General features: G+C 39.3%; 1 protein-coding gene across 4 annotated transcripts in view; it reads right to left on the bottom strand.

The window, feature by feature from the left end:
• The window catches only part of USP22 (ubiquitin specific peptidase 22), a 96163-nt gene that overhangs the window by 66009 nt on the left and 4206 nt on the right, over nucleotides 1-25948 (bottom strand). Inside the window, exon 1 of one of the 4 annotated variants that reach the window (XM_048320585.1) lies at nucleotides 24627-24907. The exons of the other annotated variants lie outside the window; for them this stretch is intronic. The gene's annotated coding sequence lies outside the window, so the exon portion shown is untranslated. Of the gene's footprint in view, nucleotides 1-24626; nucleotides 24908-25948 lie in introns of those variants that run through there. 4 annotated transcript variants of the gene reach the window in all.

Below are 25948 nucleotides of genomic sequence, written 5' to 3'. Positions count from 1 at the left end.
ATAGAGGAGGTTTAGCCCAGCAAAAGAGGGTGAAAACATTAGTGCATGACACACACTGAACACCTGTAAGACAAGTCAAGAGTCCACCTCTAAAACACTGCTCTCCATGCTGTGAACAGTCATGATATGAAATGAGTTTAAAAAGAAAGCAGCAGGCATCAGTAGGTCAAAAACTAGAGTGCTGACACTCCAAATCTTCCCAAATTGTCAGAAGAGCTTATTACTAGTTTACCATCCCACCATCAGAACAGCAGTGGAGAAAATGAACATATCCACTGATGTTCTGCCCTTACGCCTCTCGATCTGACAACTCCTGCTCTGTCCTGGGCCAGCTCAGGCTCCACCTAAAGCAAGAAAGTCACACCGGGAAGGAGCATCAGTTGTTCTAAAAACCCACAAACCTGTTTCAGCTTCATGCAATACTGGCTCCTGAAATGAACCAATGGAAACAAACTATCCCTACAAAGCCAATAGTGCAGGGAAAGCAAGAGGCATCCAGTGACCTGAGCTATTACACACTCTCCTTCCATATTTGCAGCTATTTCAGAAATAGCTTTAGAAGTACAATTTTTATTTAACTCAATATGATAAGAGGAAAACATCTTTTTACAAGTTTTCCACTGTGGTACTCAGGAGTCTTGCATCTTATGCTCACACTAAATATATCAAAGCACTTTCAGAACAGAGAGATTTTTAGCTACAAGCTTATAAGCCAAAGACCTCCTACCTGTCACAGTCTGCAAAACATATCCACCACAAAGGTACAGGGGAAAAGATGATCGAGGTAACACTAACAAGACAGTGGGAGGATTGGGAGGTTAAAAGATCATAAGGAAGGTGCTGCCATCCTGTACGTGTTCACAAGTAACTCAAAGAAGCAGATTCTTAAGGCAGTCTTAAAGCAAACACCAGTTATGGATCCCTGCAATGTTTGATCAGGTACAAATTTGTAGCACTAGGAAAGTAAATGCTTCCCAAACCAAATCTACTTCTATTTCCCCACCTTCTAAAGTAAGTCTTTTGCGTAAAACAGATACAATGTTTAGACACATTGGGAACAAGGGAAAGTATTTAATTTTCTAACATGTTAGAATCATTACTGGAAGTTTTTGGTGGGTACGCTTCATTTTCCAGCCCAAACCTTCTTCAGAAACAACTTTATTCTCAGTCTGCACAAATTAAGGTGTTTGTTGGGCAGCTCTAAATATGCCTACCTAGAGAATATAGGTGTATGTGGGAAATTCTCCCTCCATGTCTAAGTTTGCCATCATAACCTGTTTTGTTCCCCAGGAGCAGTGTTTGTGCTCCAGAAGTGTTACCTCAGCTCTGCCAAACTATTCCTTACAAGATTGTGCTTCAGAGGACTTGAAAGAAGGTGAAAGCAACACTTGTGCAGAGCCTTAGGAATCTGTGACAGTTCCTGCAATAAAACTCTGCTTTCTTGAATTCTTAAGTCTTTACAGACATGAACAAAAGTGACTAGACTGATTAAAGGTTTGCAGCATTCATTACCTTAACAGCAGAATAGGGGAAAGAAGAAAAACCCGAACCAGAAAAGTCAGACATCTTAGACTGAAAATTTTCAGGTAAGAAGTGCCTTCACTGGGCCACAGAGCGAGACATTGAAGCAAAATTTAAACATTTCCTCACATATTCAGTGTTCCAGGCCTTAATATTCACATTTTAGGAACAGTCAATCCTCTCTGGGGATTTTTGCCTATCCTATTCCCCTCGCTATGTTTAGATCACAGCCTGGACACAGAGTTTTATTTTTATTCTTATTCATTCATCTTGCAACCAATTCTCTTCCAGATCTAAAGCAGCCACAGCAGCTCACGTTGAGTGATGAACAGTGTGCTTCCCTTGGCCTATTTTTTGAAAGAAAAAAAGGACAGATAATCACAAAAGGCCATGTAACCGACCACTGCTTCTCTCCTTGCTGGAGACCCTATGGCGATTCCAACTGTGGTGCTTCTTCCACCCTGTGGGAGGACAGAGCCAGTATTAAAGCACAGCCAAGAGCATTTATTACTCTTGAGTACTCTGCACCTCAGGAGTAACAAAAATGGGTCAAATCTGCCTTACGACATTTCTATCACTCCTTAAGTCTGTATTTACTCCCAGACTCGCCGTGCTGTGTTCCCAACACCAGTCTGTGACAAATCCATCAGCCACCAGTACAGGGGCTGGGACATTTCAGAAATTTAAATAATTCAAACTTCAAAGCCATGTTCTTAGGCTTGAAGAGAGAAAAAGAGGGAATTTGATTCTACAGTTCTCCATGATATGGCATGTAAATCACTCCTCCACATGCTGATAGGATGATTCAGTTACTGAGTCAGTGCACTGCTCTGACACATCAGCTTTAAATAATTAAAAAATCAACTTAAGTATTGTTCACTCACTTACCACAATCAAGTCTTAATTATGATACTGTCCAATTAGAAATGTCAATTACGTCTTTAGAAAAACATGCCATCAGTATTGTAAATTTTATTCTCAGACCCACTGAAGTCAGGGGTACCAGTAAAGGTTTTATTTGTACAAGAAAAATTGTGCACTAGTTACAGAACTTTTGAGTTTGGTAAGTATTCAGAAAATCACAGGTAACTTCTTAAACTGGGTTATTCTAAATGTTCAGACAGCAGCAGAACCAAAAAAAAGGCAGAGAGGAGATGTCTACACAGCTCTCCCAGTCTGAACAGGACACTTGACTCTGACCATCTGCTTGAAGTTTGAAGACAACAAGATCACAGCTTATAATTAAAGATGAAATGGCCTAAGCTGTTAAATAACATCACAGTTCTCAAATGGAGTGTAAATAAAAATATACCATTATGACCATGTGAGCAGCTTGCTCCTGATCCTAGTGAGTCCTACTTCTATCTGTAACTGAAAAAACTGTGGAAGAGAAAAAGGAAAGCACTGAACATGCTAGAAAGCAACTTGAGGGAACTTTTTTCCCTTTCATCTGATAGGGGTTACATGCACGGATAATACTCAAAAGAAATACAACACACATTTCTGAATTCACTCTGAAATGAAAACATGTTCTTAAATGAGAACCACGTTGTAGCCAAAGTCTATTCAAGTTACAAAAACATGACTTTGGTTCAAGGGCTCTCATCAAGAGAACACTGCAAGTCAGTCTGTAACTACATAACTCCGATGAAATTAATAATTATATCTGGGGGCAAAACAGAGAACTGAGTAGGTATCATTAATTCTACATACAGATTTTTCTCCTGCTCTCCTTATTTGGGATGATGTGTCGTTCCAAAAGGTGGATATTGAATCACTGTATTTTTTTTAACTTTTTCCATTTTTTTTGTTTTGCACAAAATTCTGCAACAGGTACAAGGCTGAAATGAAACTTGGGAGGAATTTAATCTTGTGCAATTTAAAAGACAGCATGAGCTTGAGGAAAAAATAGGAGGACACTCTAAAAATGTAATTTTGCTTTTCCTGTACATAGTCACAGTAGTAAAAAGTTGTATTTCAACAAGAACAAAGCAGTTCTCTGGAATTCAAATGACTATGCTGAAATTGCTTCTTTGCTTCTCTTTTGGTAGGTGCTCATCCCCTCCACGAGTACTTACAAACCTAAATAATTTCTCAAGTACTCTATAAAGATGCATTTAAGAGCCTATTGTGTTTTTAAACCGTTTAAATAATAGACCTTATTCAAATTAAATCACATGTCCTTCTATAGTAAGATTCTTCTAACAGTGGGAAGTCTATTTGCCTTGTGAAAACACGTAAGCTTCTTAAGGTTCAAATGCATGGCTCTTTCCCTGGATATATACATTGCATGGATCCATTCTGTGCGTTGATTTTTATCTATTTCCTGCAATGCACCACTGCAGCAGCAAATTCCACACGAGAACAAGGGGCTTGCCAAGACCGCAGTAGTGATGCTCAGATCGAGTGCAAATCTATTCCTTTACCTCACCATTCCCCCACGTCAGCGAATCGTGGAAATGTTTTTAAATGTCCTATTAGGTAACTTATCGATCTCTTTTGTGGGCACGTGACTGGGGAAGCAACTCAAGGAATAAGCTGAACAGCCAAACCTGCCTGGTGCTATGCAGAGTCTTATTAAACCCTGCCCAGGCTGCAGAGATTACATTTTGCCCTGCGTAAAACTAAGAAATGGGATTCTTCCTATGAAAACAGGAATGCTCTTGGGAAGTTTACCACAGTACTTCGATGGAAATACTCTAGATAGCATCCTTTCAGAAAGGAAAGAAAAAAGAAACTTCAGGATACATAGGATCAAAGCCCTAACAACTCCTACAGGCTCATTTGGAAAAGCACACATATTCCAGCTATCTTTTCCTTAACTACTCTAAGACAGCCATAAAAATACAGGCACTTAATTAGCCCAGATCAAAGTCAAAGCAATTCTGCTGATAGGAAAGATGGATGGGATGATGCTACAGCATAAATTCTCCACGGTGTGACTTATTTGTGGGACAAATACAGCAAAAAAGACAATCAGTAGAAAATGAGCAGCAGTAGAACGACAGAGGGCATCTATTAGTGACTGAATGATCTTTAAGGCCCCTTCCAACCCAAGTCACTTTATGATTTAAGAAACCCCAATGCCACACTGAATAGGGCACATCCGTTGTTGATTTGTCAAGACTTGTTTGAGTTCTTATATATATGACACTTTGATATTCACTGTAGCAAAGCAAGTACAGAAATTAACCCCACTGCTTATAACTGCTCTGATAACTGTGGATTTCAATGAGATAATAAAACAAGGCAAACCAGCCAAACCCTCTTCTGGTCATAAAAACAAAACTTTCTCTTTTTCTTCAGCACCTTTTAGACAAGTTCTAGTCCCCCCACAGGGCCTACAAGAAAAACCATTACAAAAAAAAAAAAACAAAAAAACTTCCCTTTGGGTTTTTACAAGAGCTATACAGTACATTTGCTGGTTCTTCTGAAGACTGATCTGCCCAAAGCACCACAAACCACTCCCAAGAAGAGTATTTCCCCTCAAAATATGCCAGAAAAATGTGGTGACACAGAAAAGACCATTAACCCACACATGCTGAAATCTCCATCATGGAACAAGTGCACCCTCCAAAATTACACAAAAAGTCTTTTGGAGAAAATAAGACAGAACATTCACAGGGTCTCAAAAAACAGTGCCTTCACTAGATGAAGCACAAAAGTTCCCAAAATGTTGCCCAGAGAAGCTGTGGCTGCCCCATCCCTGGAAGTGTTCAAGGCCAGCTTGGACAGGGCTTGGAGCAGCCTGGTCTAGTGGAAAGTGTCTCTGCCCATGGCGGGGGGGACTCTGGATGATCCTTAAGGTTCCTTCCAACCCAAACCATTCCATTACTCTATGATTCAATGAAACTGCAATTATAATGGACAAAGTAGAAATCCTGCTTGTATAGTTCCACTTATTATTTTAAGAAGTCAGCACCTGAGGAGGATGTATTTACGTTCAGGAATACTCCAAGCCAATCTGCATGTTATTGCTGAGGAACAGAGAGAGAATGAAAATGAATTCTCAATGTGCTTGCACAGAACATGTCTGATATCCAATAAGCTGAAGCTTACTGTTTCCTCATGCCTCAATACAAAACAAATTAATAATTCATGTTACTAGAGCTAAATAAGAGGTCTTTCATTCACTACAAGACTTTTATGCAAATTAGCAAGCCTAAAGTTATGGAGATTCTCAGAGGTGGTGAGAATTGCTATTCACCCTTTAGAGGGCAAGATTTAGACAGATGGATATTCTGAACTCTACAGACAGGCAGGGCAGCATAGAAAAAACATTATTAAAGCAATATGAACATAAAATATGTTCTGGAAGAGAAAAGGAGCTTAGATCTCTCACATTAAAACTGGTAAGATTAATGAAAGCATCTTCAGAAAAACAGCTGGGAAATAAGCATTCTCATGACAGAGATTTACTCCTTTATCCATTTAGAGAGTTTGCAAATTGCTGCAGTCCCACAATAATATAATAAACATTAATCACAAAATATGTAGGAAGATGGGCGACATTCTTAGCATAAAGCTTCTGTCTTTTTCCATAGAATGTACAGCCAACTATGTTCTAACACTTTGTGATGTATTTAGAACATTAACGTGTTTTGCAAAATATGTGCCTTTTTACCCTCCTCCCAGAGGAATGAACTGGGAGGAAGGTGATGATAAACTGTGCCTGTCTCTCAAGATCAGGGCACAGGGAATTCTACCTCCTGGAGTTAAGGAGGGCTCAGGGAAGGGGTGCTTCCAGCACAGAGGAATTGGGAATCAAATATATGGAACCAAGAAGCAACAAAAATGCCATCCAATGTGCCCCACTGTTACCAGGACTGTTAAAGACACAACTTGGTTATTATGTATTTTAACAAAGTTTATATGAGGAGTGTAGGATGACAACCTCACAGAAGCAGTTCTGGATTCTTTCCTCACTGCAGTTTGTTAACTACATCCGAAGAGATCATCTGATTTTTTTCCCAGCAATATCCAAACACTCAACAACACTTTGTTTGTTTTCTTAATGTACCAATCACGAGTATTAAGTAAAAATCTATATATTTCCTTCTCACAGCTGCCTGTAGGCCATTAATAGATTAGTTATATGCTAGTGTCACTGCTTAGTTCAGGCGACCTAAACAGACAATTTTCTGAATAGAGTTTTTTTAAATGGAGCACAGAGAAATTAATCCTGATGTTTTGCATAGACTCTTCTGTAAATTACTAAAAGAAGTGCTACTAAGGAAAAAAAAAAGGCATTTGTTATTTTTTTAAGTCACATGAAAAACTTTACCCTTTTTTAATGGTGCAAATGAAATTATCTGTGTCTTTTTGAGGTGTCATCATCAGTAATTTTGACTCTGAAAAACTTGCCAGGATTCTGATCAGTCACAGTTTAATAAACATGAGGAAAAACTGTAAGTGAATGGAGCTGACATCCAGGCCCTAAATCTGTCCACTGACATTTGTGTAAGGAGAAAAAAAAAAGGTCTAGAGCTTCGCTGCAGCGCAATTCTTCAAAAAGGAGCAAAAAGAACCAGCAAAGAGATTCAAACCTTCACCCTGACCTGACTCACACAGCTGACTACAAGGACCAGGAGAACATTTGTGTGCAGGTCAGATGCCACTCACCCTCACAGCAAAGGGAAGTTCCTACTCATAGCAGCTATGAGCTATGTGAATTCACTAGAAGAAAAAAATCTGCCCTTATTTCTGTGAGAATACATATACAAACAAGGTTACAGAGATATTTTGGTGGTGGTGGTTTTATTATTGTTGTTATGGGTCTGTTTTGTTTTTTTTTTTTAATTTAATTTCCAAGCAGCTGCTGCATCATACTAAAAAAGCTCCACTGAAACTAACAGCCAAGCAGGAACTGGCCAGAGCTTTATACATTTGACTAGTACTATATGAAAAATGTTCCTATTCAGCACAAGTCAGAACAAAAGCATTATTTGCCACAAATTCATGGAAAACAAGCTTGTACAACAACTCCAGTATCACTGTTGTAGACTTGTAAACAATGATTCATGAATATTTTGAAACAGACTTTCTATTTCCTGTTTCACCTTGTAACTTTCATTCTGTTCATTCATAATTTGGATCAAATTGGAAAGATTTGGCTGAATTTCAGAGAGTTTGGAGCACTTTTTATCAACTCAAGGTAGCTGCAAGACTGCACAACCCTGAAAATTAACCCATCAGGAGACTCCAGCAAAGTGGTACATGTTGATGACATTCATCATCACCTACAGCAAAAGATACCAAGATATGACAAGAACATTTTGTGCTGACCAGCCAGGCCCTGCTCTCTTCACTCATCTTCTGTATTTATGAGAGGAAGTGCTAAACCCTTAACTCAACATAGACGTTCCCTCCAACAAAGGCTGATCCCTTCAGCCTAGCCTCATTCACATCCCACCAGTATTATTTCCACATCTTCCTTTTTAGTAGGCTGCTTGGTTACACAATGCTGCCCATTGAAAGCAAAAATTAGTAGATTATAGTGTTGGGTTTCATTTATGGACATTGTGCTTGGTTTGTCATTTAATGTAAAAAGCATTACTTTCATTTAAAGCATGGATATAAAAATTAGTTAAGACAAAACAAATGCAGACTGCAGCAGCCAGCTGGGCTCAGTGGCTAGGAAAGCTTATTAGGCAAAGCACATGCTTTTAGCTAGAACACACCTCTGCATTCCAAAAAGAAATCCCAGCAGGACAGCAAGCTTTCGCAACACCAGGATAAGAGCAAGCAGAAAAACTCCCAGGCTGTTAATTACAGTGAAAGTCTATTTCATAATATCAACAACAGATTTTTCTCCCTATTTTCCCCTCTCTTTAAAAGATGGAATAAAACCCAAGGCACCTCCACTTTTGCCATTTGACTTGCCATATTTTAAAGAGAAGCCTGTCTCACCCACCCTCTGCTGTTCCAAAGGAAGGTGTTGGAAGGGCTGCAGAAGAAAGGGTCAGAATACAATTAAGTGCAGGAACTAAACCAAGCCTTCCTTCCTGGATGTAAAGCATGAAAACATAATGTGGGCATTAGGCAATCTGTCTGTGTAAACACCAGTTTCTTTCTGAATTGATTAGGTTTCATGAAATTCTAAAGCTTCTACTAAAACATGAAAGATGGAAATGGAAGATGATATTTCAGTTGAAGTGCTACCCAGTCCTGGTGAGATAAAAATCCATCTGCCTTTATGCTACCATATACATCAAATCCTGTATCTTCAGAAGTGTGTGAAAAGTACCAAAAAAAAAAAAAAAAATCCCAAACAAACTAGAAACCAGAACAACTTCTCAATGCTGTACCCCATAAAAGACTCATCTTACAGAGCAACTGGGGAGTTTCAAGAACCATGTCTGGTAGCCAGCTCCAAGCAGTTGTTAGTGATCTTTCAAAAGGCGCACAGCTTTTAACCTAAATAATTGAAAATCTGAACTCAGCTTTAAAAAAAACATAAAACTATTCCAGCTCCTGAAACTGTTCTGAGTTCTGCAGAACAGGAACCATCAAGACAGAACACTTCTGACACGATGCCACCTCTTCATTCCACAGTGCATCTTTCTGACAGTACTTCAGAACTCATAATATGCACATTGCCTCACATTCTCACAAAATGCTCTTTAAACCAGAATATGAGAACTCAAGTTACAAGACAGCAAAGCAAAATGTTTAAAGATGTCAAACAGTATCTTGAAACTACATCCAAACCAAAAATGCTTATAAAGCTTAGTGATAAAGACCTGATTTTAAAAAGAAAAAAGAATGGGTACACCTTCAGCAGGTTTAACTCCTGCCCTTACATGAGCCAGGTCAGTGAAGTATTCAAATACATTCCAGGTGCTCTACAAGTCCTTATGTCTGCGCCCAGTAAGCAAGAAAAAGTAACATGCTACATAACACAACATTTTTCACCTCTTTTTTTGTGAAGACATTAAAGTTCTTACTAGAGATTTAATTTTGTCCACTGCCAGAGAGCTAGAACCATACTTAGATGTAAAAGACTATTTGCCTGTCAAAGTTAACAAATTACTCCAGTTATTCTTTCATTAATCACACAGAAATTAAGGATGCAGAGAAACGATTCTCTAAGAGAGGGGAGATTTTTCAGAAACTTTACAGGCAAGTTCAAGTGGTTTTCATCAGTCCTGTGAATCCATTCCCTGGCACTTCTTCCTCGGTAATGAAATAATTGAAATTAACGTGCCAAAAGACTTAATCAGAGCAGGATTTCCTGACATCCCATTTCTGATAATCAAGTGATGGCAGTGGTAACTGATGAAGGAAATGGGGGGACAGTGATGCCTGTACGTGTTTAACCCAAAACCTGCATTCGGACTTTCCAGTTCACCATACCCAGGTAAAACTCATGAAGAAAAGATTTATCAGATCTATTAATATTCCATATGACCCTCTGAACAAGCGTTTGCATAGCAAATTCATCACCACAGTTCTGCTAGAGACAAGTCAACTGACAACACTAAAAAGCAACAGGGAGAAAAAAATCCATATAGTGGACAGGTCAGGAATACTATGAAGAAAGAGGGAAAACAGAACTCCACTCAATGTGACAACTTCTTAGATCAAAACTGTTTCGGCCCACTGAGCTCCCTTTTCTTTCATTGGCTCTTGGGAAACTCTGCGTTTTGGAAAGAACTATCTTCCTTCTCAAACGAAAATACAATTTATGTACATATATACACACACATGTATAATGTGTTAAAAAGTGTAACCATTCTACTTAGAAGAAAGAAAACAGAATTTGAATCTTAATTTCCTGCAAAGATGGCTTCAGAATACAATTTATATACTTTTAACATTGAGCACATACCAAGAACCAGGAACACACTGCAATTTCAATTAAAAATAATACCTTAACACAAGAATAGTCTGTATAATGGGAAAATATATAGGTTTTTTGTAGAGGCCTTGATCTATTTATGTCTATTTATATTAATGCCATGGATATTCAGTAGTTCACATCACATCCTTGGACAGAAGCAGATTCTGTAAGAGCAGAGAGACCTTTACAAAGAGATAAATGCACAAGGAGAAACCACAAGCCATCACTGGAACCATGCACCTGACAAATTAGGAGCACGTGGCATTTCAGGAATAAGAGTGCCTGCAAAAGGTGCTTGAAAGAAGAGAAGTCAGTCTGCTTATGCATTCCAGGTGATTGCCAGCAACTCCTCATGCACATGGCACTGATTCATTCAGACACGACAGTCAGAACTACAGTTCTGTCACATTTGTCAAGCAGTAAAAGACATAACTTAGATTCTACTTCACAATAGCAAATACTGAGCCCACAGCACATCCATTAACACTAATAATTAAGATAAGTAGTGTTTCATTTAGCAAAAGGGCATCTGTACAGCAAAGCTACAGACAGCTTCAGAAAAAGAATTACTCAGATATAATTTAGAGTTTATTTTATCAGAAGAGTGTGAGGGTACTTGGTGCACACGCACTTTTGTGCAAAGCAGAACACAGAAAACTTCAGTTGTATAAATGTAATAATCATGTAATTTAAATAATCTCTTTGAAAAGCAAAAATCATGTATCTGAAGATTCCTAACTAGAAAAAAGACACTAATGAAAATTAGAACATGCATTGGTGAAACAAATTGCTTTTTAACTCCTATCACAAACTAAATTCATCTTTTAATCAGAGAATAAGACAACAAACACCAACAGCCAAACACATCCAAAGAAATTACAAAAAAGGATAAAGGGAAAAAAAAAATCATGCATATGGTCTAGCTCTGCTGCTTTGACAAAACACAGCAGACCCTGAAGCCTCTTTAATTGGTGGTTAAATTAGTGAACCTGAGACTTAAAAAGGTAGAGAAAGAACAGATTCTGTACTACACTGGATACCACACACCTTGAAACATCTCCTATTACCATTCCCCACTTTTCCTGCCCAAGGTTAAGCAAATTACCAGTGACTATATGTGTGTGGTTTTTTAACATATATATACACACCAAAAAACCTTCTTTAAACATCAAAAAAAAACCCCCACTACAATGATTCCAAGCAATGAAACGAAGGATTAAAGCCTCAAAATGCAAACTGAGACTTTCAAAAGTTAACATCTGGAAATGCATTTATGCAGGAAAAAAACCCAACTAAACCCTGAGCTCCACCCAACAACAACATCACAAAAAAGAAGTAAGTAAGTGCTCCTACAGGATTCTAAATACCAAAACACATTTTCTCATCATACATTCTGGTCTTTCGCGATATGAGATGAAGTTTAATAGGAGCCTGTCGTGAGGCACTGGGATTGGAAGAAAGAAATTTTATAACCACTTACAATAATTATTTGCATTTTTAGTAAAACAATAGATGAAGTCACAGTATTATTAACCCTGATATAACAGAGCAGTGACTGCTCAGTGGACCAGAACTCAGTCACTGAATGCAGACTGATTGAAACAACCTGAGGGACATTTTTCTTCTTTTAAGATTAAGATAATACCATGGAGAAGGGGTAAACTTTACCAGCAGCATTACTAAACCAGCCTTTGCATACATTTTTCGACTTTTTAAAATTAATTACCTACACAATATCTACATATAAAACACCAAATCAATGTGAGACTGCCTGATAGATGAGACAAAACAGTGCAGAAAGCTTAATGAACCACAGGCTTAAGAAAGAACCAACCACACAGTCCAAACACACAGACTGCTGGCAAAACTAATAAAATTAATGCTTTGTTTGTTGAACGTACATGAATTACAATTACAGTTTTATTGCTCTGTATTTTGTTCAAATATACCCCAGTGTTCCTTTACACAAATCTACGCTTCAAAAAAATCAATGGAGTAATTAGAAAAGCTGTAGAGAATTAGTGCATTGAGTAACATTTCCGTAATTTCTCCTATGAAATGATTAACAGACATTAGATACCATAAGCAGTGCTTTTGAGGGACTTAAGGATATACTCATTTGGTTTTCCAATTGAAGAAAGAGTTCTCATTTCCAACTGGCTTCCCATCAGCCAATATGTTACTTAAAGACTCTCCAAGAATAAGGAGCATTGGTACAATCAAGAAATCTTACATGCTACTACAGCACCAAAGTGAAACGGTTTTGGGTTTCACACTGATAGAAAAAGTTTCCTCTGATATGTGGTTTTGAATTTGAATGTCAACATATGCATTAAAAAAAAAAAGACAAAAAAGCAAGAAGGTCCATCCACAGGAAAGAGCAATGTTCATGCAAACGGGGAGCTGAGTGTACACTGTAATTTCTGCTGACTTTATAATGTCCTTCAGGGAAGCCAAACTTGCCCAACAGTGTCTGTGCCAAGGCCTCATGTTAACAACTGTGTACAGAACACATTGCTGGGATGGGCAGAATCAGCTGTGCCACCAAACACCACCCCGACAGAACCAGCCTAAAATCCCATTTCCTCTTTAAGGTCTGGAGGGATTATTACACCTGAACAGCACTGTGGGTTGTTCTACCACACTCAAGTAGATAGTTATTAGTGAATTCCCTGCCATATCCTCACTGCTCACACCAGGGGTTTCCCGAATCACCAACATATTAAAAATACTCTTCCCTCATCATTTCCCTACCCAAAACAAAGAGGCTTTGCCTCCAACTCACCTACCTTCCCTCACTTTGTGTAATATATTGTACAGGCTTCCATTTCTCATTATTTTCCATTTACTTACTTTCCATATAGAAACTGGAAGTTTTTCTGTTGTGTTAGAAGGTAATCATTTATATCAAGGAGAAGACTGAATTACAGAGAAGCCCAATAAGCCAATGTTCAGACAGCAGCAAGGGCTCTGTGGGTCCTGCCTTCCCTTCTCAATTTCAGTTCTCTCTCCAAAGGAACATGGATGGTCTGCTGGAATCCACAGCTTCCCCTTAAGCAGAGAATCCATCTGATGCAATCTCACGAGTCACCACATTGCATTCCAACAGGGAAACATCATCGAAAGGTAGGACTCCACAAGCTCTGCCCCAAAGCTGTAAATGACTGAGGTCTGAAATCAATCGGATCAAGCAAACAGATCAGCTTAACACTTCTTGTCTCCCAACTGAACTGAATTTGGGAGGAGGGAACAGCTGGACGTGAAGAACTCAAACTGCAGTCTCACTGGTAAAGAGGGAAGTAACATATTTATCATTTGCTTTCCTTCTTCCCCATATCACACAAACCTTAACAGTTTTCAGAAACTTTTAATGATTTATTGCCCCGAACATACTAACAAATACTCTCTGGTAGATGAGACACATTTTTGCACATTCTTCCATGGATCTAGCCCATCCCAGCTTCCAAAACTCAGACAGACTTACTAACACTTAGGGAAAACATTAGCTGATACACAGCAGCTCATTAAAGCTCCAAATCCCTCACCAAAGTTAACATACCAGCAGACATTTGTGTGTGCTTGGCATTGCTAAAAAGCAAAAAAATAATAATAAAAAAAAAAAAAAAGACATTGTATTTGGTATTAAAAATAACCACAGTGCAATCTGAACATTGGTAAGAACAGAGAACTCATCTGTCAATTTGTTCTAAACAAATCCCTGATCCTGCACTCATGGAAACAGTATCAGGAATAAATTCAATGTCTATAATGCACAGATTGAGCCTCAATCCATCATTTGGATGTGGCAGTGGAGGCCAGAAACAGAACAGGGAACTGAACCTTTCTCCCCTCAGCTCCCAAGAGCTGTGCAGGCTACCCCAGCAACAGGAACTGTCTGGGCTCTTACAACCCCTGTACATGGGAAAATGAAAGGCTGGTACATATACAAACCACAACATCGGGATAGGGCGAGATAAGGGGAAACACGGGAATGAGGGAGAAAGTGAATTATAAAGTCTTTTATCTGAACAAAAGCCAGAGCTTCCTTGGCATACTGCACTTGAAAAACCAGTTAAAAGCTTGAAGCAAAACCAAGAGATTCTTCAGGACAGTATTACAATTGCAAATCACCAGTAATCTCACACAGATTAGAGCAAAAATATTCCATGAGATCCACTACAGATTTCTAGTCCTCATCTCTTGCTTCTTCTCCATGGTTATAAACATGGGTGGTGTTTTGGGGACAAACACATGGTCTTTATGTGTTACAGCAGGATTAAAAAAGCATTTGAGAGCATCGAGGCCTCAGGCCTTCTAAGAGTACCTTAAATTGCTGAAAAGCTCTCCCTGCCAAGCAAAGAGGTGATTTGCTCAGATCTAAAAGAAGGCCTTCCTAGTTCTGATTTTCAGGGCAGTGTTTCCTGTGATCTGGAAGTGCAAAGAATTGAGGCACAAGGAATGAAAAGAGGGGAGCGCTGCATGACACACAATGTGTGGATAATAATAAACTCTCCAACACTGCATTTCTACCAGGATTTTGTCCTATGGGAATACGTTCATAATAATGTAACTTCTATGGCACCTTCTTTTAAAATACAAGAGACGATAAAATGATTGGTGACACAATGCCCAGCCACTGGATATGATGAGATTTATGCTGGAAATACACTGGGAAAAGTATATTTCTGTCTGACTAAACAGTCAGTAAATCCCACCTCCCTGGTAATCACACACCACCATGCCCAAAATGTAATGGATACCTTGTAGAAAAGAAACTTGCATTTTTCTCCAGTACACATATAAGAGCAAATCTTAAGTTGTTATGAGGGACTCAGATCCTGTACCAAAACCCCAAACCAAAACTTACTTTCTTCTTCAGGGCTCTACATCTCAGGTATAACTAAACTAAACACCATCTTTAGGCCAGTGCCTAGATACCATGATATCCAGAGTTCACAAAGGTTCTCCTGTTTTTGAAAGATCCTAAGGATACAGATGGCAGAGGCTACAGCTCTTCAGAATTGAGCCAACCTAGTCACCAGTTCTTGAAGAAAACACAAAACTTCCACAGCACCCAACTATGGCAGAGAACACAACTGAAACAGCAAGAGAGACACTGTTTAATTCCTTTTTAAACTCCCCTCACCCTACCTTAAAAGCTTTCCTTCCTTTTTATCCTGAACACAAACCAGAACTTCCCTACAAGAAAAACCAGAAAAATTAGGCACAATCAGAAGTTCATTCACCTCTTTACTAGTGTTACACAGGAATGTGTTTCAGTGTATAATAGTTTTTCCTCCCTGAAGTCAGAACAGCCATAAAAAGGGGGGAGGGGAGGTTGATTGCACGAGTTCTGCAGCATCTGGCTATGCAATAAGACTCTTGAAATCATTTTCTCTAGTGTAGCATATAGCCAACAAATCTGGCAAGAAGCAACTTTCAGCATGTGTTGCTGTGACAGCAATGAATTATCACCCCAGTCTGCAGCAAGATTAACACTTACAACCTTGGCATGAGGAACAGTCTGCTCAGACTCTGTGTCACGAGTAGTGCTCCATGCTTAGGCTCGAAAGGGTGGGCTCACGTTAAGAAATTAAGAGTACAGAAATGTAGACATTTGTCTAAACTGTAAACAAACAGATAATTTCTAGGGAAAAAGGCAGTGTACAACCAGAGAAGTAGGAACACGAAGGAAAATTCATGGTATGAAAGTAAAAAGAATAAAGAAAAAAGTAGCAATTGAAAACAAGGTACTGTCTGTCGTAGAGGATGTGCTCCAAAGAACAGATACAGAACAAAAATTGGGAAACAACGCAACGGATTCCTCCTGCTTAACACAAAAACATTGAAGTATCCAGTCAAACCAAGCTGATACGAAATAAGTGACTCTGAAAGCTTGGTGTACTCACAGAGTCCAGCTCAGGACATTCATTACTCGTGGTAAGTTACAGACTTTGTCAGATCTTGTGCGCTCTGCAGCAGAACACGCCATGACTTGTGAGTTAAGGGCAGGTTCAAAACCAGCTTTGGTCTCATTGGAAGGTCAGAGAGGAAATTACATCAAAAACCATTTCTGCTAAGAAGTAGATCCATTCCACTTTTCCAGCTAACTGACCACCGAGAGAAGAAAGCTGGAAACAAAGCTCCTTACCACAAGCTCTTAAGGCAAAAACTGCATAGGGAAGTGAAGGACAAAACTGAAGAAACCATGGTGGAACCTCCTTCCTGCCTGAACACTCACCATACTTAAACCTTCTTTTGCTCTGTAGAATTGACAGGACTATAAAGCATGACTTCTGCTCTTTGATCTGGTTTGCTAAATTTTTTTCAATTAACAGTTTGGAGATTCCACCAATCAACTTCAATTCTAATGCAACTTTACTTTGCTTCATGAGCCAGAAGAAAAGTACATTAATGCTATTAAGAGTTGATTTCACATATTATGTGTTCTACTTTCAAGACCTTAACTTGAAGGAAATACTTTAAGAAGTTAAGCAGAGTGAGTTGAAACATATGAATTGGTGAGGTTAAGGGATTCGGCACTGAGGGGGAGCAGGACAAAAGGATTTTGTGTCTTGAAAGAACACTAATTCACTAACTATTAGTAGTAGCTGGATCTAAGAGAATTTAAAGTGGCAGGAACAGTCTTGCAGGCATCACACTTAGCAAGGGTTTACACAGAACTGAGCTTTCTGCATGACAAAAGGAAAATCTCACAATTTTCTTGAAAAGCTTTATTTCAGATACCTGTAAGTAGGTAGAACACACCTGCAAACGAGAGAATTAAGAGAACAGTATGTGTTGAGAATTTTGTAAGGAAGCTATTACAAGTCATTTACTACCTTGCTAGGAAATTACCTCCAATTCCCTGTGATCTGAAGCTTCTCCAAGTAAAAAGGTAGCAAAAATATTGTGTAGCAAAGAGGAGCACACACTGAATAGAAACAGTTCCTGTAACCAAAGGTCACTTTGAAAAAATCTACTTTGTAAAGAAATCAGGGAAAGCCTTTAAATTATTTCTCACCATACATTTCTTCCCACTGCTTCATTACTTCAAGCTGGTCTATCTTTCATGATAAAGACTCAGCCTTAAATCACTTGCCTTGCTAATACAAGCCTAAAAGATGACTCTGCTACCTCTATCATGTCATAAGAGATGACAAAAACACCATCATTCTCTCAAGAGCAGAGATAAATACTATTTAGGCTGGAATATGGTAACTACCACTTTCTGTGGTCCACTCTCCTCGTAGTTCACTCCTCTAGCACAATCACCAGGGCAAGGGAGCTACAAGGTACATCCTTCCTTGCCTATTCCCACTTACATCCAACAGCTCTGGGGACTGATAGGGAGAGCTGTCTCGAAATACATTTTTCTTCCAATAAGTCCTTTGTACATACTATCAAGTTGAGTTTATTACCTTATTTAGATCAGACACTTGAAGTATCTGCCCAAAACAGTCTCACGTGCCTCAGCTCGGGGGGCTTTTCAGCTGCAATTCTGAGTATTGGGTTATACCAACTACCCATGTAGCAAATGCCACCACAGTAAAATCCAGGCTTGGCAGCTATTTTGGGCTGCTGGATTAGAAGTGTGAGCTGCATTAATGGGTCAATAAGAACAAAGCCTTCTGGGTCAAGAGAGTGAAGAAACACTCGGTAAAGTTGGTGTGTATCAGCTCCTCTACAAAACAAGTATCTGTTTGAGCAGCCACCAGGGAATTCAATTCTTTGAAGAGTTTCAGCCATTTACTGTCCTCATCTTCACAAGATGGGAATATTCAAGCACATGGGTTTTGTGGGGTACATCTTGTGCAGATTAAGTTATTCTATTCTGACTAAGCTTGTTCTGGAATACAAAACAAACCACGGGGTTGAATACAATGCAGTAACACCAACAGCTGATTTCAATGGTATTCTAAGAAATAGATTTTTTTTTTTTAGTAAAAACTATAAAGTCAACTAGGCAAATGAAGGGATTAAAACTTCTGCTTTTACTTTTGAGCATATCTGAAGTTGTCACTTCAGACAGTAGAACGAAGGGCTTGGGGTTTTGTTTCATTTTAATGAAAAAACTAAAAATATCAGCATTAACAAGCTTTTTCTAGCCCAAGTATCTTACGGATAACAGCATTTTTTTGGTAGTCAGGAAAAAAACAGGACAACATATCAGGAACCACCACACTTAATCAAATTGAAAAAATCTGTCTCAATACTGAGCATCTGTACATGCTACAGAATTGAACATTTCACAGACACAGTACAGAAGCATAAACTAGGAAAAAAGAGATGCTAACACATTGAAAATGTTTAATAGCTGAATATCACATTATGAATCTACTCAAAAAAAAAAAAGCCTGACAGATGCCCTAGTCCAGTCCTTTCCAGGGCTGCACCAGTACAGGAGTAACGGAGTCCCAGTACAGCCCTTGCCCAGGGATCCCTGGCGGGGTTGCAGAGGCTGCACCTCTCCATGACCTCGGGAAGCACGTTTGGCTTTCACTGGAGTGCTGCTGTCTCCATCTGGCACAGTGGCCCCGCAGGGCTCCAGCCAGCTGGCACTGCTCAGAACAGCCTTGGGGCTGCTCTACACTGCACAAGGGAGGAGTCCAGAGGAAAACCAGCACCATAAGAGATAATTTACAGTCCCATTATCCCATCATCCTCAACTACATGCAGCAGGAGCATGATCCAGGCACACGGCCCATGACCACATGCTTTAAACCAACAAAAAAAGTTACATCAGCTCACTAGAGTTTGATTATAAAAGACAGAAATCTTAACTTAGAGACGGGCCTATTTAAAGAGGGACAACATATGGCTCATAACTTGATTACTTGGAAAAACACTATTTATTTCATTAAATTAAACATAATATGAAAAGTGGATTTGCTGTAATAGCTGATCACAGATTACAGGCATTCTACACTCCCTGATTCATTTATTTTTCACAAGGAAACTGGGCTAAGTTATTTGCATACAGGAGTAAGTTCCAACAATCGCAGACATAAGACAAGTTTCACGTATCAGGCTCAGCACACACCAGTGCATCACCCGTGAGAACAGCACGTACAAACACACCACTGCAGCACTAACAGAGGTTCCTTCACAGAACCTTTTGGATAAAGTCAGTATTAGAAACTCTTTACAGAAGAAGCCCCCAGTAGGACAACATTCACACATGGTCTGCCACTGGCACAGTCCAGAGCACAGCAGCAGTTGTTACACAAGCTGCCACATGCAGCCTCCCAGTGTCACTACTCAGGTTGGTAAAATAGCAGTAAAAGGAGGAAAAAAATAATTTTCTTTATCTGCTCTTTCTGGTTGATGGCACAACCACACAAACATGACACAGCAATGGTACAACAGCAAGAACGTGCAGCCCAGAGCTGGTAGTTCCTTACGCTGTTAAGGAAAGACACTTGTACACACCCACAGCTTAAGAGTTGGATTTCATGTTCCTCCTCACCAGTTTCCATGATAATGCACAGAAAGGTCCAAACTTCACATCTCTTGCTCTTCTCTGGTAAATCAAGTATTACCTGTTCTTTACCTCAGTGGCAGCGAGAGTCTTCTCACCCAAACCATTTACCAATTCCATCATGTACTTGTGTCCCACTGGAACCCATATCTAGAACTAGTTTCCGAATTTCAATTCAAACTTTTAAAACTTGTTGGATTTGCTAACTCACCTTCTCCTTAACAGCCTTTTCACCACTGCATAAAACAAATTCTCTGCCAGTTTCAACGTACAGGTACAATATGCTTACAGAGTTAAACTGCTTGCTTTATAAAGAATTGCTGTAAATGAAGTAATTCTTCAGGTTACTACAAAAATTGGAGTTCTGTTTTTCTACAGTCAGATTTTTGCAGTACAGGGCCTAAGATGGACAAAGAAAACATCTCCCACCCCCTGAAACCTTTCAGTAAGAACATAATTATTACAAAGAGATGCAGAAAAGAAACTTCTTTTATTAGGACAACTCTGGAACTTGTGTATCAAGAAAAGTTATAAGTAGCAGAACTACTATGTGACAAGGAAATACATCATGAAGGGCAGTAAGATAAAATTATGCTGAACATAGTATAAGATACATTTCCTTAGGGAACAGCCTCATCATGACAGAGGAGAGTCTTGTTCCGCTTTATGCACAGAACTGCAGGAACTCTTGGAACTATTTTCATGGCATTTCTCATCCTGTTCTCCACATCAAGATCATCCCGCAACCAAAACCACAACATGTAGTCATGAATGACCAAAGAACTGAGTGCTCATCATCCAGAAAAACATATCCAATAATAAGTTCTTGGGAGGGGATGCTTGCTGAGAGCATGGCAGAAGTCAGCAGTGCACAGAAGCCAACGTGAATGAGAGTTTCACCCTGATCACCAGCTGCCAACAGGACAGAGATCCAGTTAAGAGCAAAACTGAGCAGTAATATGAAAATAATGAAGCACAGAAAAGAAAAACATAAAACCTTAAGACAAATTTAGCATTTGTCCCTGGAGGGCAGAGGGTCACAAAAGCTCACCTAGCACAAACGAGGTACTGAAATCAGCCAGCTATCTCAGCTGTCTGCACTTACTGAGCCGTCACGCATCTGCTGTGCAATAAATCTCACCTTTATTTACCAAGTATATTGTAGACAAGGTCCCTTAAAATCTGACTTGCAATGCAATAACAAGGCTGATTGCAGAGGACAGAAGCACAAATTGTAATTAGACAAACTTTGTGAAATAACATCAGGTTGTACAAAGACACAAGGAGGGAAAGATACTTTTTAAATAGAAGTTGGCAAGGGGGAGGTAGGCAAAAATAAAGCTTATAAACTGCTGCTTTCTCTCCTTGTACTGATAAACACTGAAGTAATTCAAGTCTGTACTTGATGCAAAAACAAAAGCCCTTTAAAAACAGAAGCAAAACATACATATAAAAGCCCTGGCAGTCCATTCAGTAAGATGAATCCAAAGCCAAACCCTATTTAAAAGGGGCTACTTGGATGCATGAACTTCTGAGTGACAAGCGAGGCAAATGGAACTCGGTGCCACATGGGTGTTTGGTACTCCATCATCCCCATCACGAAACTACATTCAAATACTGCAGGCTCTTTTATGTGTTCAAGAAAAATAAAGGGACAAATAACTAGGTGATTTTTGAATATACTACTTTTTAAACTATGCATTGATACATGGATGAAAACTTAATATACTAGGGAAGAGCTGCAACACAGAACTCCAGATGAAGACACTAATGACAAAGAAGAGATAGTCCAATGATCTCTTGAATGAAATGTAGATTAATAATCTCTACATCTTAATTCTATGCAAACACAACTCACTGAATGTATGAATAGTCGTATTTTCACATCTTACATGCATGTGCAGAAGAGCTCAGCTGTGTGTTCAACCAACTGTCCCATGGCAAAACCAGCACAGTACAAGGACAAGACCATTTAAATTCAGTCAAATCCCAGTTCTGCCTTCAGACGAACTGCTAAGCAGCATCACAGTTAGTGAGCTGCTTCCCACTACTTTGAATATGAGGATATTTAATATATTCGTCATGCTTAATGTCAGAATTTATGTCAGGATATGAAAACTTGCACTAGCTTCAATATTTACATTAAAAAGACACTACATTTTAAGTAGTGTTGAAATCAACTCGTTACCAATATCCACTTTTTTCTCTTTTTTTCGAGTTTCACCTTGTCTAATACCGAATTTTTTAATTCAATGACAAATTTAGTGCACTGTAGATCTTCACAGAAATATCTCCCACCAGGGATATGCTGACATCACCAGTGATACTACACAAGAGGTAGACAAGAAGAGCCACGTTAATTTCAAACTCCATTAAACACAGGAAAGGAAGAATGAGAGGAGGGGGAAAAGTTCTCTTTACCAACTTGGAAAAGTAGCAGAGACAGGCAAAAAAAATTTAAGAGTTTTACATTAGTGTTACATATAACTGAGAAGTTTTAAGAAAAATAAAACCAAGCCTTAAATAACATTCTACTTAAGTAGAGAAATGGAAAATCTAGAGTATTCAACACACAAAAGAATGTGACAGGACAGACTGCTTGCTGCTAATCAGTTATCAACTGATAAAGTGAATCTCAGGTTACTTTGAGTCAACTGGTGTCTGGTAACAGTTCATTTTACAGATCCTCAAATAGGTCTTGGGATAAATAAAATGATTCTTTCTCTTAAATGAGAGAGATCAGCACCATGGCAGCTGCTCCAGCACTAAAGTAAACCACAGATCATTCTGGAGCTGCTGTGCCAGTTGCATTATGTGGTCCCACTCCCTGGAAAAAAAACGTGGTTTGAAGCAAACAGAATGCAGGTTAATTTTGCAAGGAGTAACTCTTTACAACATTGATTCTATTACCAGCTAATGCAGCAAAGTTCTTAGCTTGAATTAAGCCGAGTGTACATAAAGGACTGCCAAATCAATATGTAAGAGAATACAACTACCAAGACAGAGCTTTCATCCAGTCAGAACAGATCTATCAGCTTCTAGAACTGTTTCTGCTAAGGAAATGTTCCCAATTCAGGCCTCTCAGATAACATATGGCTTTCCCTACACTCCAACACTGCTTGCTGACACCACAGTCCAGGATAACAGAATAAACTGTAATGTCATTATAGCATTTCACTCACTTGCTCCATTGGCCATAGGTTAACAAGAGACTGGAGACAGTGGCTCTAGGCAGCTCTTTCTGTCCAAGTCTGGAAAGGTTCTAACAATGGCTCTTTGCATGGTGGGGAAAAAAACTTTTTTTTTTTTAAATAATGTTTTGAACAGGCAAGTGAAATGTGTATAGGTCACCTTCAGACTGCCTTTCTCCTGATGCCACTATAACTGATGTATAATAAGAGGACATATGTATCGCCTCACCTTGGACGCTGCTGCAGGCTGCAGACACATTACAAATACTTGGAGAACCATGGGGAATATAAGTACTAAAAACCCAACCCCACCGTTTTAAAGTAGATGTCAGTCAAGTGAAAAGGAAAAGTGTGGCTGATAAAAGCAAAAAAGAAAGCCCTATATCTACCAGGAAAAAGACAAAAGAAACCATAGCTTCTTCATAAGGATTGATGGTTCATAAGAATTCATAGATCTGCACATGAACAGGAAAAACTGTGGGTGCTCGGTTTAATGTGGGAAACACAAGGTTTTAAACTGAGTTAATCTTTCTCTGGTTTAAAACAAATCAGCCACCACTGGGAATCAAACAGTTGCAAGAGCGTTTGTTAGGAAGCAGGATCCCCTGAGTCCATCCCGAAGGAAAACACCTTTTTTGCTCAACTCAAGAGCCAGTAAGTCAGGAGAAGGGGAGTCAGCAATTTACAAGCAGAAAACTTCCACTATCAAGTCAGTAACATTTGCCTCTAGATTTGTTACACCAGTTGCTGAAACAATAAATCCTCAAATGAAAGGAGGAGAGTAGAAGGTTTGCAAGCAATTTGCAGCTCTGGTTTCACCTTAACGCTACAGATTAAGGTTTGAAACAAAAATGAGGCTATCAGCTAACCTTTGTTTGGGGTTTAAAGCTTTGATGGCTTAAAATAAAGCTCAACAGATAGTCCAGCAAATCAAACAAACCCATTCCACCCTGCTCACCCTTCACACTACTTGCTGTCATTTCAGTTTAAAAGCTTTCAGCATTAAGCAAATAAAATCGTTGACTGCAGACAAAATTAAAGATATGCTGCAACTACTCTGACAAACAGCTTGGCTATGAGTAAACCTTGACTGCTGATAAGACTACAGAAAATAAGAAGCCTTCTTGTCCAACTTATCCCTACTTTTTTCTTCATCACCTTTTGCAGATCCATCTTCTTGCTCTACAACAGGGAACAAACACAAGCAGGGAGGAAACTGCATTTATCATCTCTCCCATTCATGTTAAAAAAATAGAGAAGTTCTGATGGTTCAGATCCCACAACTCAAGAATTGTTACTCACCACCTTCAAATTCACGGTGCCAGACTAGTTCCTAACCTTTGGCCCAGAAACCAACAAGTGATTTAAAAAAAACATGGTACAGGATACAAAATAGGGATTAGCACCACTAGGAAGAGGAAGGTCTCATATTATGTTCTTCAGCATGAGAGATGTAAGCTCAGTGGAGCATTCTCAATCTGGTGTGTCCCACATGTGCTAGGCTCCGCTGGGTATGGAGCTAAAATCTCATGTCTGGATACCTCTCACACCAAAGGTCATGTTTTCACACCAAGAGGAAAGAGAACATTACCTTTAGCAGGTCTAAGGACCTTTCTGATCCTTAGAGGTTAAGACCTAAGGAAGATTGCTCAGGTATGAAACCGGAGACCTCCTGAACAATGAAGCTTGCAGTTGACTTTGACACTTCTCATGGGCTTTCAGGGAGAAGGCAGTTCCCACAGCACATGGCAAAGAAGAACATCCTTCCTGAGTCAATCAGACAGTTCACTTAGGCAGCCAAAGCAGAGTACGCAGCTGAAAAAGAGACATGCTTCTTGAATCCTGGACTCCTCTTTCAAATGCTCCACAGGATTTGCAATCCAGAAGTTTGCTGCACATGCTAAAAATGTTAAAGAAAAACAAGCTAAGATATCCTTATTAATTTAAGCAATCCAAACACCAAGCCTGCGAAGGTGGCACAGGCTGGCGAGGTTCCTGGCCCGCCTGTTACAGTACAAAGCAAATCACCTAAGCAACACCTCCCTGTTCCTGGACAGGTAGACAGGGCAAGGCCCTTGGGGAGCAAACATGCCCCAACAGACATGAGAAGAGAAACTCCACCAGTAGCTTACCCTGAAGACTGCAAGGTCACTTCAGCAAGAACATGACACACCCATTTAGACTGCAAACCACAATATTTGCTACTGAAAATATGACACGGCATTTATATGCTAAGTTATTTTAAGATTTTTCTACTTTGAAAGTTAGGAAATGAACCAAAGTAATTTCAGGTTTAAGTATCTAAGAATTGATTATCTGTCGAAGTATTACAAGGAACCACGCACTGAAGCCACAAGTTCATGGGGACAATGACACCTGACAAAAAGTCATAACCTATAAAAGCAAATGTTTCTTCATATCTGAAAGGATCAATCAGTCTGGATTGTAGGACCAGTAGGACAGACTGTATGGACAGTCAGGACCCATGTAAAGAGAGAATAATGGGAAAAACAAGAGATACTCTCAAACAGGCAGAAATACACCGGAACGCAGCTGCTGTCAGTGAGCGTGCACAGCCCCTGACAGGCAATTATTCTTTGATCTATTGGCTGAAGCACTGAACAAACATTCTGAAATTCCACACAGAACCTTGTGCATATCATGACTGTGGTCACAATGACCAGTTTACTTTTATCATCAAGAGCCTTTTCAGGGCAGTGATAGTTAAGAACCATTCAGAATGAGACAGTTTTCCTCCAAGGCGTATAGTCCAGGAAGAGGGAATTTAATCATAAATTCAGTTGCCCTTCCAGCACTGAAACCATTACTTACCAACTCCTGGACACAAAGATTCATCTACATGTGTAATTGCTCACTGATGGGGACAAAAGCTACATTCAGCACTGAAAACAG

This window comes from Corvus hawaiiensis, chromosome 16 (genome assembly GCF_020740725.1).
Source record: "Corvus hawaiiensis isolate bCorHaw1 chromosome 16, bCorHaw1.pri.cur, whole genome shotgun sequence".
Classification (NCBI taxonomy): Eukaryota; Metazoa; Chordata; class Aves; order Passeriformes; family Corvidae; genus Corvus; species Corvus hawaiiensis.
This window is presented reverse-complemented; position numbering and strand designations above follow the sequence as displayed.